Raw genomic sequence first — 13,716 nt, forward strand, 5'->3', positions numbered from 1 at the left:
CAGCCTACTTCTAGGCAATTCCATGGGGCCCTGCAGGCTCACACACTCACAGCTACACGGGAGGTGAATAAAGGCCGGAGAGGAAGCCAGACAGGATTTGCTTCTTTTGCTTGCACCACAATGCAGTGCTGAAAGAGGAGGAATCTACATAAAAACGCCTTCCTGGCAACGCCCAAATGCCCTGCTGCCATGCAGATAAACACTGGCAGCGGCAGCAAGTGCATGCCCACAGCCACCCCTTGTTCCTTCACACCTTGTATCAGCTGTAATCCAGTCCAGTCCAGTGCTGCCTGCTGAGCAGCACTGACCAACACTGCCTGGGCCCAGGCTTTTATCTCTGAGGCCCCATTATGATGTCAGAAAGCTGGCTCTGGAATCCTGAGGGCTCCACTATGACACGTGCAAAGTTCCGTCTGAACTTTATATAAGACGGTGAGGCTCAGTCAGTCACTCAGTGTTGCCTGAGAGGGCAACACTGCAACAGCCGGCCGCCAGGCTGTCTTTTTTTTGCACAGCTAGTTGCCTCCAGGAGGCCACAAGAGGGAGACAAGGGACTGCAAAATGGAAAATAGGCATCCACCAACTTTACAGACAACTTCTCCTTGCTCCTACAACCTCCATCCTTGCACAGTTTGTTATTCTTCTAGGTAACATAGTAACAAATCCAAATTGCTGCTCTCTTTGTAGGCAAGCAAGGCTTTGTTGCAACTGCAATTCTTACTTCTTCTTGAAATGTAGGGACGACAGTACATTCCATCACATCCATCTAGTGTACACAGGTAGGTCCATTGTGGCGGGCAGGCGAGCGGGCGGGCTGCTTTATTGGCTGTTTGCTGTTCCCCTACTCCACTCCACTATTTGACTGTTGTGCTGCATCAATCAATCAATCAATCAATCAATCAATCAATCAATCAATCAATCAATCAATCAGTGGCTGGCTCAGGTGCAGCTCTTTAACTTACCTAAAAGGGAGGGCGGAGAGAAGACAAGGAAGGTGAATGAGGTGTTCCAATGTGAAATGCCGGAAACACAGAAACACAGACGACACACAACAAGAGGTGGCAATCTATTCATTAATTGCATTTAATCAATGAGCTCATTATCACTCATGCATTGTCCAACAGGTGTTGAAATAATGGGATTAAAAGGGGAGATCATCCCTTCAGAAAGACAGAAACAATAGCAAAGACAAAAAACACTTTTGGAATCTGCTTTTAGTCAACATATATGGAAAGGGTGCACCGGTCCTGGAAATACTGCAATACCAGGTCAATGCGTGGAGTGGACAGAGCAAGCTCTATTTCCATCTCCTGTTCTAAAATCCATTTAATATATGGTCCCCAGATAGGGACGTATCAGATATTAAACTGATAAGAACAGATACTACACTTGATCTTAGCCAAAAGGCCGAGAAGCGATAACCCGAACGGGCCGCGCGTTGCCCGAGCCTGCCCGATACTGCTGTTCAGCCCTTGCAGCGATTCAGCCTACTTCTAGGCAATTCCATGGGGCCCTGCAGGCTCACACACTCACAGCTACACGGGAGGTGAATAAAGGCCGGAGAGAAGCCAGTCAGGATTTGCTTCTTTGCTTGCACCACAATGCAGTGCTGAAAGAGGAGGAATCTTAATAAAAACGCCTCCTGGCAACGCCCAAATGCCCTGCTGCCATGCAGATAAACACTGGCAGCGGCAGCAAGTGCATGCCCACAGCCACCCCTTGTTCCTTCACACCTTGTATCAGCTGTAATCCAGTCCAGTCCAGTGCTGCCTGCTGAGCAGCACTGACCAACACTGCCTGGGCCCAGGCTTTTATCTCTGAGGCCCCATTATGATGTCAGAAAGCTGGCTCTGGAATCCTGAGGGCTCCACTATGACACGTGCAAAGTTCCGTCTGAACTTTATATAAGACGGTGAGGCTCAGTCAGTCACTCAGTGTTGCCTGAGAGGGCAACACTGCAACAGCCGGCCGCCAGGCTGTCTTTTTTTTGCACAGCTAGTTGCCTCCAGGAGGCCACAAGAGGGAGACAAGGGACTGCAAAATGGAAAATAGGCATCCACCAACTTTACAGACAACTTCTCCTTGCTCCTACAACCTCCATCCTTGCACAGTTTGTTATTCTTCTAGGTAACATAGTAACAAATCCAAATTGCTGCTCTCTTTGTAGGCAAGCAAGGCTTTGTTGCAACTGCAATTCTTACTTCTTCTTGAAATGTAGGGACGACAGTACATTCCATCACATCCATCTAGTGTACACAGGTAGGTCCATTGTGGCGGGCAGGCGAGCGGGCGGGCTGCTTTATTGGCTGTTTGCTGTTCCCCTACTCCACTCCACTATTTGACTGTTGTGCTGCATCAATCAATCAATCAATCAATCAATCAATCAATCAATCAATCAATCAATCAATCAATCAGTGGCTGGCTCAGGTGCAGCTCTTTAACTTACCTAAAAGGGAGGGCGGAGAGAAGACAAGGAAGGTGAATGAGGTGTTCCAATGTGAAATGCCGGAAACACAGAAACACAGACGACACACAACAAGAGGTGGCAATCAATTCATTAATTGCATTTAATCAATGAGCTCATTATCACTCATGCATTGTCCAACAGGTGTTGAAATAATGGGATTAAAAGGGGAGATCCCTTCAGAAAGACAGAAACAATAGCAAAGACAAAAAACACTTTTGGAATCTGCTTTTAGTCAACACATAAGGAAAGGGTGCACCGGTCCTGGAAATACTGCAATACCAGGTCAATGCGTGGAGTGGACAGAGCAAGCTCTATTTCCTCTCCTGTTCGAAAAATCCATTTAATATATGGTCCCCAGATAGGGGACGTATCAGATATTAAACTGATAAGAACAGATACTACACTTGATCTTAGCCAAAAGGCCGAGAAGCGATAACCCGAACGGGCCGCGCGTTGCCCGAGCCTGCCCGATACTGCTGTTCAGCCCTTGCAGCGATTCAGCCTACTTCTAGGCAATTCCATGGGGCCCTGCAGGCTCACACACTCACAGCTACACGGGAGGTGAATAAAGGCCGGAGAGGAAGCCAGACAGGATTTGCTTCTTTTGCTTGCACCACAATGCAGTGCTGAAAGAGGAGGAATCTACATAAAAACGCCTTCCTGGCAACGCCCAAATGCCCTGCTGCCATGCAGATAAACACTGGCAGCGGCAGCAAGTGCATGCCCACAGCCACCCCTTGTTCCTTCACACCTTGTATCAGCTGTAATCCAGTCCAGTCCAGTGCTGCCTGCTGAGCAGCACTGACCAACACTGCCTGGGCCCAGGCTTTTATCTCTGAGGCCCCATTATGATGTCAGAAAGCTGGCTCTGGAATCCTGAGGGCTCCACTATGACACGTGCAAAGTTCCGTCTGAACTTTATATAAGACGGTGAGGCTCAGTCAGTCACTCAGTGTTGCCTGAGAGGGCAACACTGCAACAGCCGGCCGCCAGGCTGTCTTTTTTTTGCACAGCTAGTTGCCTCCAGGAGGCCACAAGAGGGAGACAAGGGACTGCAAAATGGAAAATAGGCATCCACCAACTTTACAGACAACTTCTCCTTGCTCCTACAACCTCCATCCTTGCACAGTTTGTTATTCTTCTAGGTAACATAGTAACAAATCCAAATTGCTGCTCTCTTTGTAGGCAAGCAAGGCTTTGTTGCAACTGCAATTCTTACTTCTTCTTGAAATGTAGGGACGACAGTACATTCCATCACATCCATCTAGTGTACACAGGTAGGTCCATTGTGGCGGGCAGGCGAGCGGGCGGGCTGCTTTATTGGCTGTTTGCTGTTCCCCTACTCCACTCCACTATTTGACTGTTGTGCTGCATCAATCAATCAATCAATCAATCAATCAATCAATCAATCAATCAATCAATCAATCAATCAGTGGCTGGCTCAGGTGCAGCTCTTTAACTTACCTAAAAGGGAGGGCGGAGAGAAGACAAGGAAGGTGAATGAGGTGTTCCAATGTGAAATGCCGGAAACACAGAAACACAGACGACACACAACAAGAGGTGGCAATCTATTCATTAATTGCATTTAATCAATGAGCTCATTATCACTCATGCATTGTCCAACAGGTGTTGAAATAATGGGATTAAAAGGGGAGATCCCTTCAGAAAGACAGAAACAATAGCAAAGACAAAAAACACTTTTGGAATCTGCTTTTAGTCAACACATAAGGAAAGGGTGCACCGGTCCTGGAAATACTGCAATACCAGGTCAATGCGTGGAGTGGACAGAGCAAGCTCTATTTCCATCTCCCTGTTCTAAAAATCCATTTAATATATGGTCCCCAGATAGGGGACGTATCAGATATTAAACTGATAAGAACAGATACTACACTTGATCTTAGCCAAAAGGCCGAGAAGCGATAACCCGAACGGGCCGCGCGTTGCCCGAGCCTGCCCGATACTGCTGTTCAGCCCTTGCAGCGATTCAGCCTACTTCTAGGCAATTCCATGGGGCCCTGCAGGCTCACACACTCACAGCTACACGGGAGGTGAATAAAGGCCGGAGAGGAAGCCAGACAGGATTTGCTTCTTTTGCTTGCACCACAATGCAGTGCTGAAAGAGGAGGAATCTACATAAAAACGCCTTCCTGGCAACGCCCAAATGCCCTGCTGCCATGCAGATAAACACTGGCAGCGGCAGCAAGTGCATGCCCACAGCCACCCCTTGTTCCTTCACACCTTGTATCAGCTGTAATCCAGTCCAGTCCAGTGCTGCCTGCTGAGCAGCACTGACCAACACTGCCTGGGCCCAGGCTTTTATCTCTGAGGCCCCATTATGATGTCAGAAAGCTGGCTCTGGAATCCTGAGGGCTCCACTATGACACGTGCAAAGTTCCGTCTGAACTTTATATAAGACGGTGAGGCTCAGTCAGTCACTCAGTGTTGCCTGAGAGGGCAACACTGCAACAGCCGGCCGCCAGGCTGTCTTTTTTTTGCACAGCTAGTTGCCTCCAGGAGGCCACAAGAGGGAGACAAGGGACTGCAAAATGGAAAATAGGCATCCACCAACTTTACAGACAACTTCTCCTTGCTCCTACAACCTCCATCCTTGCACAGTTTGTTATTCTTCTAGGTAACATAGTAACAAATCCAAATTGCTGCTCTCTTTGTAGGCAAGCAAGGCTTTGTTGCAACTGCAATTCTTACTTCTTCTTGAAATGTAGGGACGACAGTACATTCCATCACATCCATCTAGTGTACACAGGTAGGTCCATTGTGGCGGGCAGGCGAGCGGGCGGGCTGCTTTATTGGCTGTTTGCTGTTCCCCTACTCCACTCCACTATTTGACTGTTGTGCTGCAATCAATCAATCAATCAATCAATCAATCAATCAATCAATCAATCAATCAATCAATCAATCAGTGGCTGGCTCAGGTGCAGCTCTTTAACTTACCTAAAAGGGAGGGCGGAGAGAAGACAAGGAAGGTGAATGAGGTGTTCCAATGTGAAATGCCGGAAACACAGAAACACAGACGACACACAACAAGAGGTGGCAATCTATTCATTAATTGCATTTAATCAATGAGCTCATTATCACTCATGCATTGTCCAACAGGTGTTGAAATAATGGGATTAAAAGGGGAGATCCCTTCAGAAAGACAGAAACAATAGCAAAGACAAAAAACACTTTTGGAATCTGCTTTTAGTCAACACATAAGGAAAGGGTGCACCGGTCCTGGAAATACTGCAATACCAGGTCAATGCGTGGAGTGGACAGAGCAAGCTCTATTTCCATCTCCCTGTTCTAAAAATCCATTTAATATATGGTCCCCAGATAGGGGACGTATCAGATATTAAACTGATAAGAACAGATACTACACTTGATCTTAGCCAAAAGGCCGAGAAGCGATAACCCGAACGGGCCGCGCGTTGCCCGAGCCTGCCCGATACTGCTGTTCAGCCCTTGCAGCGATTCAGCCTACTTCTAGGCAATTCCATGGGGCCCTGCAGGCTCACACACTCACAGCTACACGGGAGGTGAATAAAGGCCGGAGAGGAAGCCAGACAGGATTTGCTTCTTTTGCTTGCACCACAATGCAGTGCTGAAAGAGGAGGAATCTACATAAAAACGCCTTCCTGGCAACGCCCAAATGCCCTGCTGCCATGCAGATAAACACTGGCAGCGGCAGCAAGTGCATGCCCACAGCCACCCCTTGTTCCTTCACACCTTGTATCAGCTGTAATCCAGTCCAGTCCAGTGCTGCCTGCTGAGCAGCACTGACCAACACTGCCTGGGCCCAGGCTTTTATCTCTGAGGCCCCATTATGATGTCAGAAAGCTGGCTCTGGAATCCTGAGGGCTCCACTATGACACGTGCAAAGTTCCGTCTGAACTTTATATAAGACGGTGAGGCTCAGTCAGTCACTCAGTGTTGCCTGAGAGGGCAACACTGCAACAGCCGGCCGCCAGGCTGTCTTTTTTTTGCACAGCTAGTTGCCTCCAGGAGGCCACAAGAGGGAGACAAGGGACTGCAAAATGGAAAATAGGCATCCACCAACTTTACAGACAACTTCTCCTTGCTCCTACAACCTCCATCCTTGCACAGTTTGTTATTCTTCTAGGTAACATAGTAACAAATCCAAATTGCTGCTCTCTTTGTAGGCAAGCAAGGCTTTGTTGCAACTGCAATTCTTACTTCTTCTTGAAATGTAGGGACGACAGTACATTCCATCACATCCATCTAGTGTACACAGGTAGGTCCATTGTGGCGGGCAGGCGAGCGGGCGGGCTGCTTTATTGGCTGTTTGCTGTTCCCCTACTCCACTCCACTATTTGACTGTTGTGCTGCATCAATCAATCAATCAATCAATCAATCAATCAATCAATCAATCAATCAATCAATCAGTGGCTGGCTCAGGTGCAGCTCTTTAACTTACCTAAAAGGGAGGGCGGAGAGAAGACAAGGAAGGTGAATGAGGTGTTCCAATGTGAAATGCCGGAAACACAGAAACACAGACGACACACAACAAGAGGTGGCAATCTATTCATTAATTGCATTTAATCAATGAGCTCATTATCACTCATGCATTGTCCAACAGGTGTTGAAATAATGGGATTAAAAGGGGAGATCCCTTCAGAAAGACAGAAACAATAGCAAAGACAAAAAACACTTTTGGAATCTGCTTTTAGTCAACACATAAGGAAAGGGTGCACCGGTCCTGGAAATACTGCAATACCAGGTCAATGTGTGGAGTGGACAGAGCAAGCTCTATTTCCATCTCCCTGTTCTAAAAATCCATTTAATATATGGTCCCCAGATAGGGGACGTATCAGATATTAAACTGATAAGAACAGATACTACACTTGATCTTAGCCAAAAGGCCGAGAAGCGATAACCCGAACGGGCCGCGCGTTGCCCGAGCCTGCCCGATACTGCTGTTCAGCCCTTGCAGCGATTCAGCCTACTTCTAGGCAATTCCATGGGGCCCTGCAGGCTCACACACTCACAGCTACACGGGAGGTGAATAAAGGCCGGAGAGGAAGCCAGACAGGATTTGCTTCTTTTGCTTGCACCACAATGCAGTGCTGAAAGAGGAGGAATCTACATAAAAACGCCTTCCTGGCAACGCCCAAATGCCCTGCTGCCATGCAGATAAACACTGGCAGCGGCAGCAAGTGCATGCCCACAGCCACCCCTTGTTCCTTCACACCTTGTATCAGCTGTAATCCAGTCCAGTCCAGTGCTGCCTGCTGAGCAGCACTGACCAACACTGCCTGGGCCCAGGCTTTTATCTCTGAGGCCCCATTATGATGTCAGAAAGCTGGCTCTGGAATCCTGAGGGCTCCACTATGACACGTGCAAAGTTCCGTCTGAACTTTATATAAGACGGTGAGGCTCAGTCAGTCACTCAGTGTTGCCTGAGAGGGCAACACTGCAACAGCCGGCCGCCAGGCTGTCTTTTTTTTGCACAGCTAGTTGCCTCCAGGAGGCCACAAGAGGGAGACAAGGGACTGCAAAATGGAAAATAGGCATCCACCAACTTTACAGACAACTTCTCCTTGCTCCTACAACCTCCATCCTTGCACAGTTTGTTATTCTTCTAGGTAACATAGTAACAAATCCAAATTGCTGCTCTCTTTGTAGGCAAGCAAGGCTTTGTTGCAACTGCAATTCTTACTTCTTCTTGAAATGTAGGGACGACAGTACATTCCATCACATCCATCTAGTGTACACAGGTAGGTCCATTGTGGCGGGCAGGCGAGCGGGCGGGCTGCTTTATTGGCTGTTTGCTGTTCCCCTACTCCACTCCACTATTTGACTGTTGTGCTGCATCAATCAATCAATCAATCAATCAATCAATCAATCAATCAGTGGCTGGCTCAGGTGCAGCTCTTTAACTTACCTAAAAGGGAGGGCGGAGAGAAGACAAGGAAGGTGAATGAGGTGTTCCAATGTGAAATGCCGGAAACACAGAAACACAGACGACACACAACAAGAGGTGGCAATCTATTCATTAATTGCATTTAATCAATGAGCTCATTATCACTCATGCATTGTCCAACAGGTGTTGAAATAATGGGATTAAAAGGGGAGATCCCTTCAGAAAGACAGAAACAATAGCAAAGACAAAAAACACTTTTGGAATCTGCTTTTAGTCAACACATAAGGAAAGGGTGCACCGGTCCTGGAAATACTGCAATACCAGGTCAATGCGTGGAGTGGACAGAGCAAGCTCTATTTCCATCTCCCTGTTCTAAAAATCCATTTAATATATGGTCCCCAGATAGGGGACGTATCAGATATTAAACTGATAAGAACAGATACTACACTTGATCTTAGCCAAAAGGCCGAGAAGCGATAACCCGAACGGGCCGCGCGTTGCCCGAGCCTGCCCGATACTGCTGTTCAGCCCTTGCAGCGATTCAGCCTACTTCTAGGCAATTCCATGGGGCCCTGCAGGCTCACACACTCACAGCTACACGGGAGGTGAATAAAGGCCGGAGAGGAAGCCAGACAGGATTTGCTTCTTTTGCTTGCACCACAATGCAGTGCTGAAAGAGGAGGAATCTACATAAAAACGCCTTCCTGGCAACGCCCAAATGCCCTGCTGCCATGCAGATAAACACTGGCAGCGGCAGCAAGTGCATGCCCACAGCCACCCCTTGTTCCTTCACACCTTGTATCAGCTGTAATCCAGTCCAGTCCAGTGCTGCCTGCTGAGCAGCACTGACCAACACTGCCTGGGCCCAGGCTTTTATCTCTGAGGCCCCATTATGATGTCAGAAAGCTGGCTCTGGAATCCTGAGGGCTCCACTATGACACGTGCAAAGTTCCGTCTGAACTTTATATAAGACGGTGAGGCTCAGTCAGTCACTCAGTGTTGCCTGAGAGGGCAACACTGCAACAGCCGGCCGCCAGGCTGTCTTTTTTTTGCACAGCTAGTTGCCTCCAGGAGGCCACAAGAGGGAGACAAGGGACTGCAAAATGGAAAATAGGCATCCACCAACTTTACAGACAACTTCTCCTTGCTCCTACAACCTCCATCCTTGCACAGTTTGTTATTCTTCTAGGTAACATAGTAACAAATCCAAATTGCTGCTCTCTTTGTAGGCAAGCAAGGCTTTGTTGCAACTGCAATTCTTACTTCTTCTTGAAATGTAGGGACGACAGTACATTCCATCACATCCATCTAGTGTACACAGGTAGGTCCATTGTGGCGGGCAGGCGAGCGGGCGGGCTGCTTTATTGGCTGTTTGCTGTTCCCCTACTCCACTCCACTATTTGACTGTTGTGCTGCATCAATCAATCAATCAATCAATCAATCAATCAATCAATCAATCAATCAGTGGCTGGCTCAGGTGCAGCTCTTTAACTTACCTAAAAGGGAGGGCGGAGAGAAGACAAGGAAGGTGAATGAGGTGTTCCAATGTGAAATGCCGGAAACACAGAAACACAGACGACACACAACAAGAGGTGGCAATCTATTCATTAATTGCATTTAATCAATGAGCTCATTATCACTCATGCATTGTCCAACAGGTGTTGAAATAATGGGATTAAAAGGGGAGATCCCTTCAGAAAGACAGAAACAATAGCAAAGACAAAAAACACTTTTGGAATCTGCTTTTAGTCAACACATAAGGAAAGGGTGCACCGGTCCTGGAAATACTGCAATACCAGGTCAATGCGTGGAGTGGACAGAGCAAGCTCTATTTCCATCTCCCTGTTCTAAAAATCCATTTAATATATGGTCCCCAGATAGGGGACGTATCAGATATTAAACTGATAAGAACAGATACTACACTTGATCTTAGCCAAAAGGCCGAGAAGCGATAACCCGAACGGGCCGCGCGTTGCCCGAGCCTGCCCGATACTGCTGTTCAGCCCTTGCAGCGATTCAGCCTACTTCTAGGCAATTCCATGGGGCCCTGCAGGCTCACACACTCACAGCTACACGGGAGGTGAATAAAGGCCGGAGAGGAAGCCAGACAGGATTTGCTTCTTTTGCTTGCACCACAATGCAGTGCTGAAAGAGGAGGAATCTACATAAAAACGCCTTCCTGGCAACGCCCAAATGCCCTGCTGCCATGCAGATAAACACTGGCAGCGGCAGCAAGTGCATGCCCACAGCCACCCCTTGTTCCTTCACACCTTGTATCAGCTGTAATCCAGTCCAGTCCAGTGCTGCCTGCTGAGCAGCACTGACCAACACTGCCTGGGCCCAGGCTTTTATCTCTGAGGCCCCATTATGATGTCAGAAAGTTGGCTCTGGAATCCTGAGGGCTCCACTATGACACGTGCAAAGTTCCGTCTGAACTTTATATAAGACGGTGAGGCTCAGTCAGTCACTCAGTGTTGCCTGAGAGGGCAACACTGCAACAGCCGGCCGCCAGGCTGTCTTTTTTTTGCACAGCTAGTTGCCTCCAGGAGGCCACAAGAGGGAGACAAGGGACTGCAAAATGGAAAATAGGCATCCACCAACTTTACAGACAACTTCTCCTTGCTCCTACAACCTCCATCCTTGCACAGTTTGTTATTCTTCTAGGTAACATAGTAACAAATCCAAATTGCTGCTCTCTTTGTAGGCAAGCAAGGCTTTGTTGCAACTGCAATTCTTACTTCTTCTTGAAATGTAGGGACGACAGTACATTCCATCACATCCATCTAGTGTACACAGGTAGGTCCATTGTGGCGGGCAGGCGAGCGGGCGGGCTGCTTTATTGGCTGTTTGCTGTTCCCCTACTCCACTCCACTATTTGACTGTTGTGCTGCATCAATCAATCAATCAATCAATCAATCAATCAATCAATCAATCAGTGGCTGGCTCAGGTGCAGCTCTTTAACTTACCTAAAAGGGAGGGCGGAGAGAAGACAAGGAAGGTGAATGAGGTGTTCCAATGTGAAATGCCGGAAACACAGAAACACAGACGACACACAACAAGAGGTGGCAATCTATTCATTAATTGCATTTAATCAATGAGCTCATTATCACTCATGCATTGTCCAACAGGTGTTGAAATAATGGGATTAAAAGGGGAGATCCCTTCAGAAAGACAGAAACAATAGCAAAGACAAAAAACACTTTTGGAATCTGCTTTTAGTCAACACATAAGGAAAGGGTGCACCGGTCCTGGAAATACTGCAATACCAGGTCAATGTGTGGAGTGGACAGAGCAAGCTCTATTTCCATCTCCCTGTTCTAAAAATCCATTTAATATATGGTCCCCAGATAGGGGACGTATCAGATATTAAACTGATAAGAACAGATACTACACTTGATCTTAGCCAAAAGGCCGAGAAGCGATAACCCGAACGGGCCGCGCGTTGCCCGAGCCTGCCCGATACTGCTGTTCAGCCCTTGCAGCGATTCAGCCTACTTCTAGGCAATTCCATGGGGCCCTGCAGGCTCACACACTCACAGCTACACGGGAGGTGAATAAAGGCCGGAGAGGAAGCCAGACAGGATTTGCTTCTTTTGCTTGCACCACAATGCAGTGCTGAAAGAGGAGGAATCTACATAAAAACGCCTTCCTGGCAACGCCCAAATGCCCTGCTGCCATGCAGATAAACACTGGCAGCGGCAGCAAGTGCATGCCCACAGCCACCCCTTGTTCCTTCACACCTTGTATCAGCTGTAATCCAGTCCAGTCCAGTGCTGCCTGCTGAGCAGCACTGACCAACACTGCCTGGGCCCAGGCTTTTATCTCTGAGGCCCCATTATGATGTCAGAAAGCTGGCTCTGGAATCCTGAGGGCTCCACTATGACACGTGCAAAGTTCCGTCTGAACTTTATATAAGACGGTGAGGCTCAGTCAGTCACTCAGTGTTGCCTGAGAGGGCAACACTGCAACAGCCGGCCGCCAGGCTGTCTTTTTTTTGCACAGCTAGTTGCCTCCAGGAGGCCACAAGAGGGAGACAAGGGACTGCAAAATGGAAAATAGGCATCCACCAACTTTACAGACAACTTCTCCTTGCTCCTACAACCTCCATCCTTGCACAGTTTGTTATTCTTCTAGGTAACATAGTAACAAATCCAAATTGCTGCTCTCTTTGTAGGCAAGCAAGGCTTTGTTGCAACTGCAATTCTTACTTCTTCTTGAAATGTAGGGACGACAGTACATTCCATCACATACATCTAGTGTACACAGGTAGGTCCATTGTGGCGGGCAGGCGAGCGGGCGGGCTGCTTTATTGGCTGTTTGCTGTTCCCCTACTCCACTCCACTATTTGACTGTTGTGCTGCATCAATCAATCAATCAATCAATCAATCAATCAATCAATCAATCAATCAATCAATCAATCAGTGGCTGGCTCAGGTGCAGCTCTTTAACTTACCTAAAAGGGAGGGCGGAGAGAAGACAAGGAAGGTGAATGAGGTGTTCCAATGTGAAATGCCGGAAACACAGAAACACAGACGACACACAACAAGAGGTGGCAATCTATTCATTAATTGCATTTAATCAATGAGCTCATTATCACTCATGCATTGTCCAACAGGTGTTGAAATAATGGGATTAAAAGGGGAGATCCCTTCAGAAAGACAGAAACAATAGCAAAGACAAAAAACACTTTTGGAATCTGCTTTTAGTCAACACATAAGGAAAGGGTGCACCGGTCCTGGAAATACTGCAATACCAGGTCAATGCGTGGAGTGGACAGAGCAAGCTCTATTTCCATCTCCCTGTTCTAAAAATCCATTTAATATATGGTCCCCAGATAGGGGACGTATCAGATATTAAACTGATAAGAACAGATACTACACTTGATCTTAGCCAAAAGGCCGAGAAGCGATAACCCGAACGGGCCGCGCGTTGCCCGAGCCTGCCCGATACTGCTGTTCAGCCCTTGCAGCGATTCAGCCTACTTCTAGGCAATTCCATGGGGCCCTGCAGGCTCACACACTCACAGCTACACGGGAGGTGAATAAAGGCCGGAGAGGAAGCCAGACAGGATTTGCTTCTTTTGCTTGCACCACAATGCAGTGCTGAAAGAGGAGGAATCTACATAAAAACGCCTTCCTGGCAACGCCCAAATGCCCTGCTGCCATGCAGATAAACACTGGCAGCGGCAGCAAGTGCATGCCCACAGCCACCCCTTGTTCCTTCACACCTTGTATCAGCTGTAATCCAGTCCAGTCCAGTGCTGCCTGCTGAGCAGCACTGACCAACACTGCCTGGGCCCAGGCTTTTATCTCTGAGGCCCCATTATGATGTCAGAAAGCTGGCTCTGGAATCCTGAGGGCTCCACTA

At 47.9% G+C, this 13,716-nt stretch overlaps 9 non-coding genes across 9 annotated transcripts; all 9 read right to left on the reverse strand.

Moving 5' to 3' along the window:
- Positions 1-1,231: 1,231 nt before the first annotated feature.
- Positions 1,232-1,419, reverse strand: LOC142692160 (U2 spliceosomal RNA). Its single transcript, XR_012860642.1, has one exon. It is a non-coding gene; the product is annotated as a U2 spliceosomal RNA (small nuclear RNA).
- Positions 1,420-2,712: 1,293 nt separating this feature from the next.
- On the reverse strand, positions 2,713-2,901 carry LOC142692150 (U2 spliceosomal RNA). The gene has a single exon (XR_012860634.1). It is a non-coding gene; the product is annotated as a U2 spliceosomal RNA (small nuclear RNA).
- A 1,296-nt stretch (positions 2,902-4,197) lies between these two features.
- Positions 4,198-4,388, reverse strand: LOC142692545 (U2 spliceosomal RNA). Its single transcript, XR_012860979.1, has one exon. It is a non-coding gene; the product is annotated as a U2 spliceosomal RNA (small nuclear RNA).
- Positions 4,389-5,685: 1,297 nt separating this feature from the next.
- Positions 5,686-5,876, reverse strand: LOC142692546 (U2 spliceosomal RNA). Its single transcript, XR_012860980.1, has one exon. It is a non-coding gene; the product is annotated as a U2 spliceosomal RNA (small nuclear RNA).
- Positions 5,877-7,168: 1,292 nt separating this feature from the next.
- LOC142692115 (U2 spliceosomal RNA) lies at positions 7,169-7,359 on the reverse strand. Its single transcript, XR_012860602.1, has one exon. It is a non-coding gene; the product is annotated as a U2 spliceosomal RNA (small nuclear RNA).
- Positions 7,360-8,635: 1,276 nt separating this feature from the next.
- Positions 8,636-8,826, reverse strand: LOC142692547 (U2 spliceosomal RNA). The gene has a single exon (XR_012860981.1). It is a non-coding gene; the product is annotated as a U2 spliceosomal RNA (small nuclear RNA).
- Positions 8,827-10,110: 1,284 nt separating this feature from the next.
- Positions 10,111-10,301, reverse strand: LOC142692549 (U2 spliceosomal RNA). The gene has a single exon (XR_012860983.1). It is a non-coding gene; the product is annotated as a U2 spliceosomal RNA (small nuclear RNA).
- A 1,280-nt stretch (positions 10,302-11,581) lies between these two features.
- On the reverse strand, positions 11,582-11,772 carry LOC142692117 (U2 spliceosomal RNA). The gene has a single exon (XR_012860604.1). It is a non-coding gene; the product is annotated as a U2 spliceosomal RNA (small nuclear RNA).
- A 1,296-nt stretch (positions 11,773-13,068) lies between these two features.
- LOC142692550 (U2 spliceosomal RNA) lies at positions 13,069-13,259 on the reverse strand. Its single transcript, XR_012860984.1, has one exon. It is a non-coding gene; the product is annotated as a U2 spliceosomal RNA (small nuclear RNA).
- Between the last annotated feature and the right edge of the window lie 457 nt (positions 13,260-13,716).

Source organism: Rhinoderma darwinii (genome assembly GCF_050947455.1).
Source record: "Rhinoderma darwinii isolate aRhiDar2 chromosome 5 unlocalized genomic scaffold, aRhiDar2.hap1 SUPER_5_unloc_39, whole genome shotgun sequence".
In the NCBI taxonomy this organism is placed as follows: domain Eukaryota; kingdom Metazoa; phylum Chordata; class Amphibia; order Anura; family Rhinodermatidae; genus Rhinoderma; species Rhinoderma darwinii.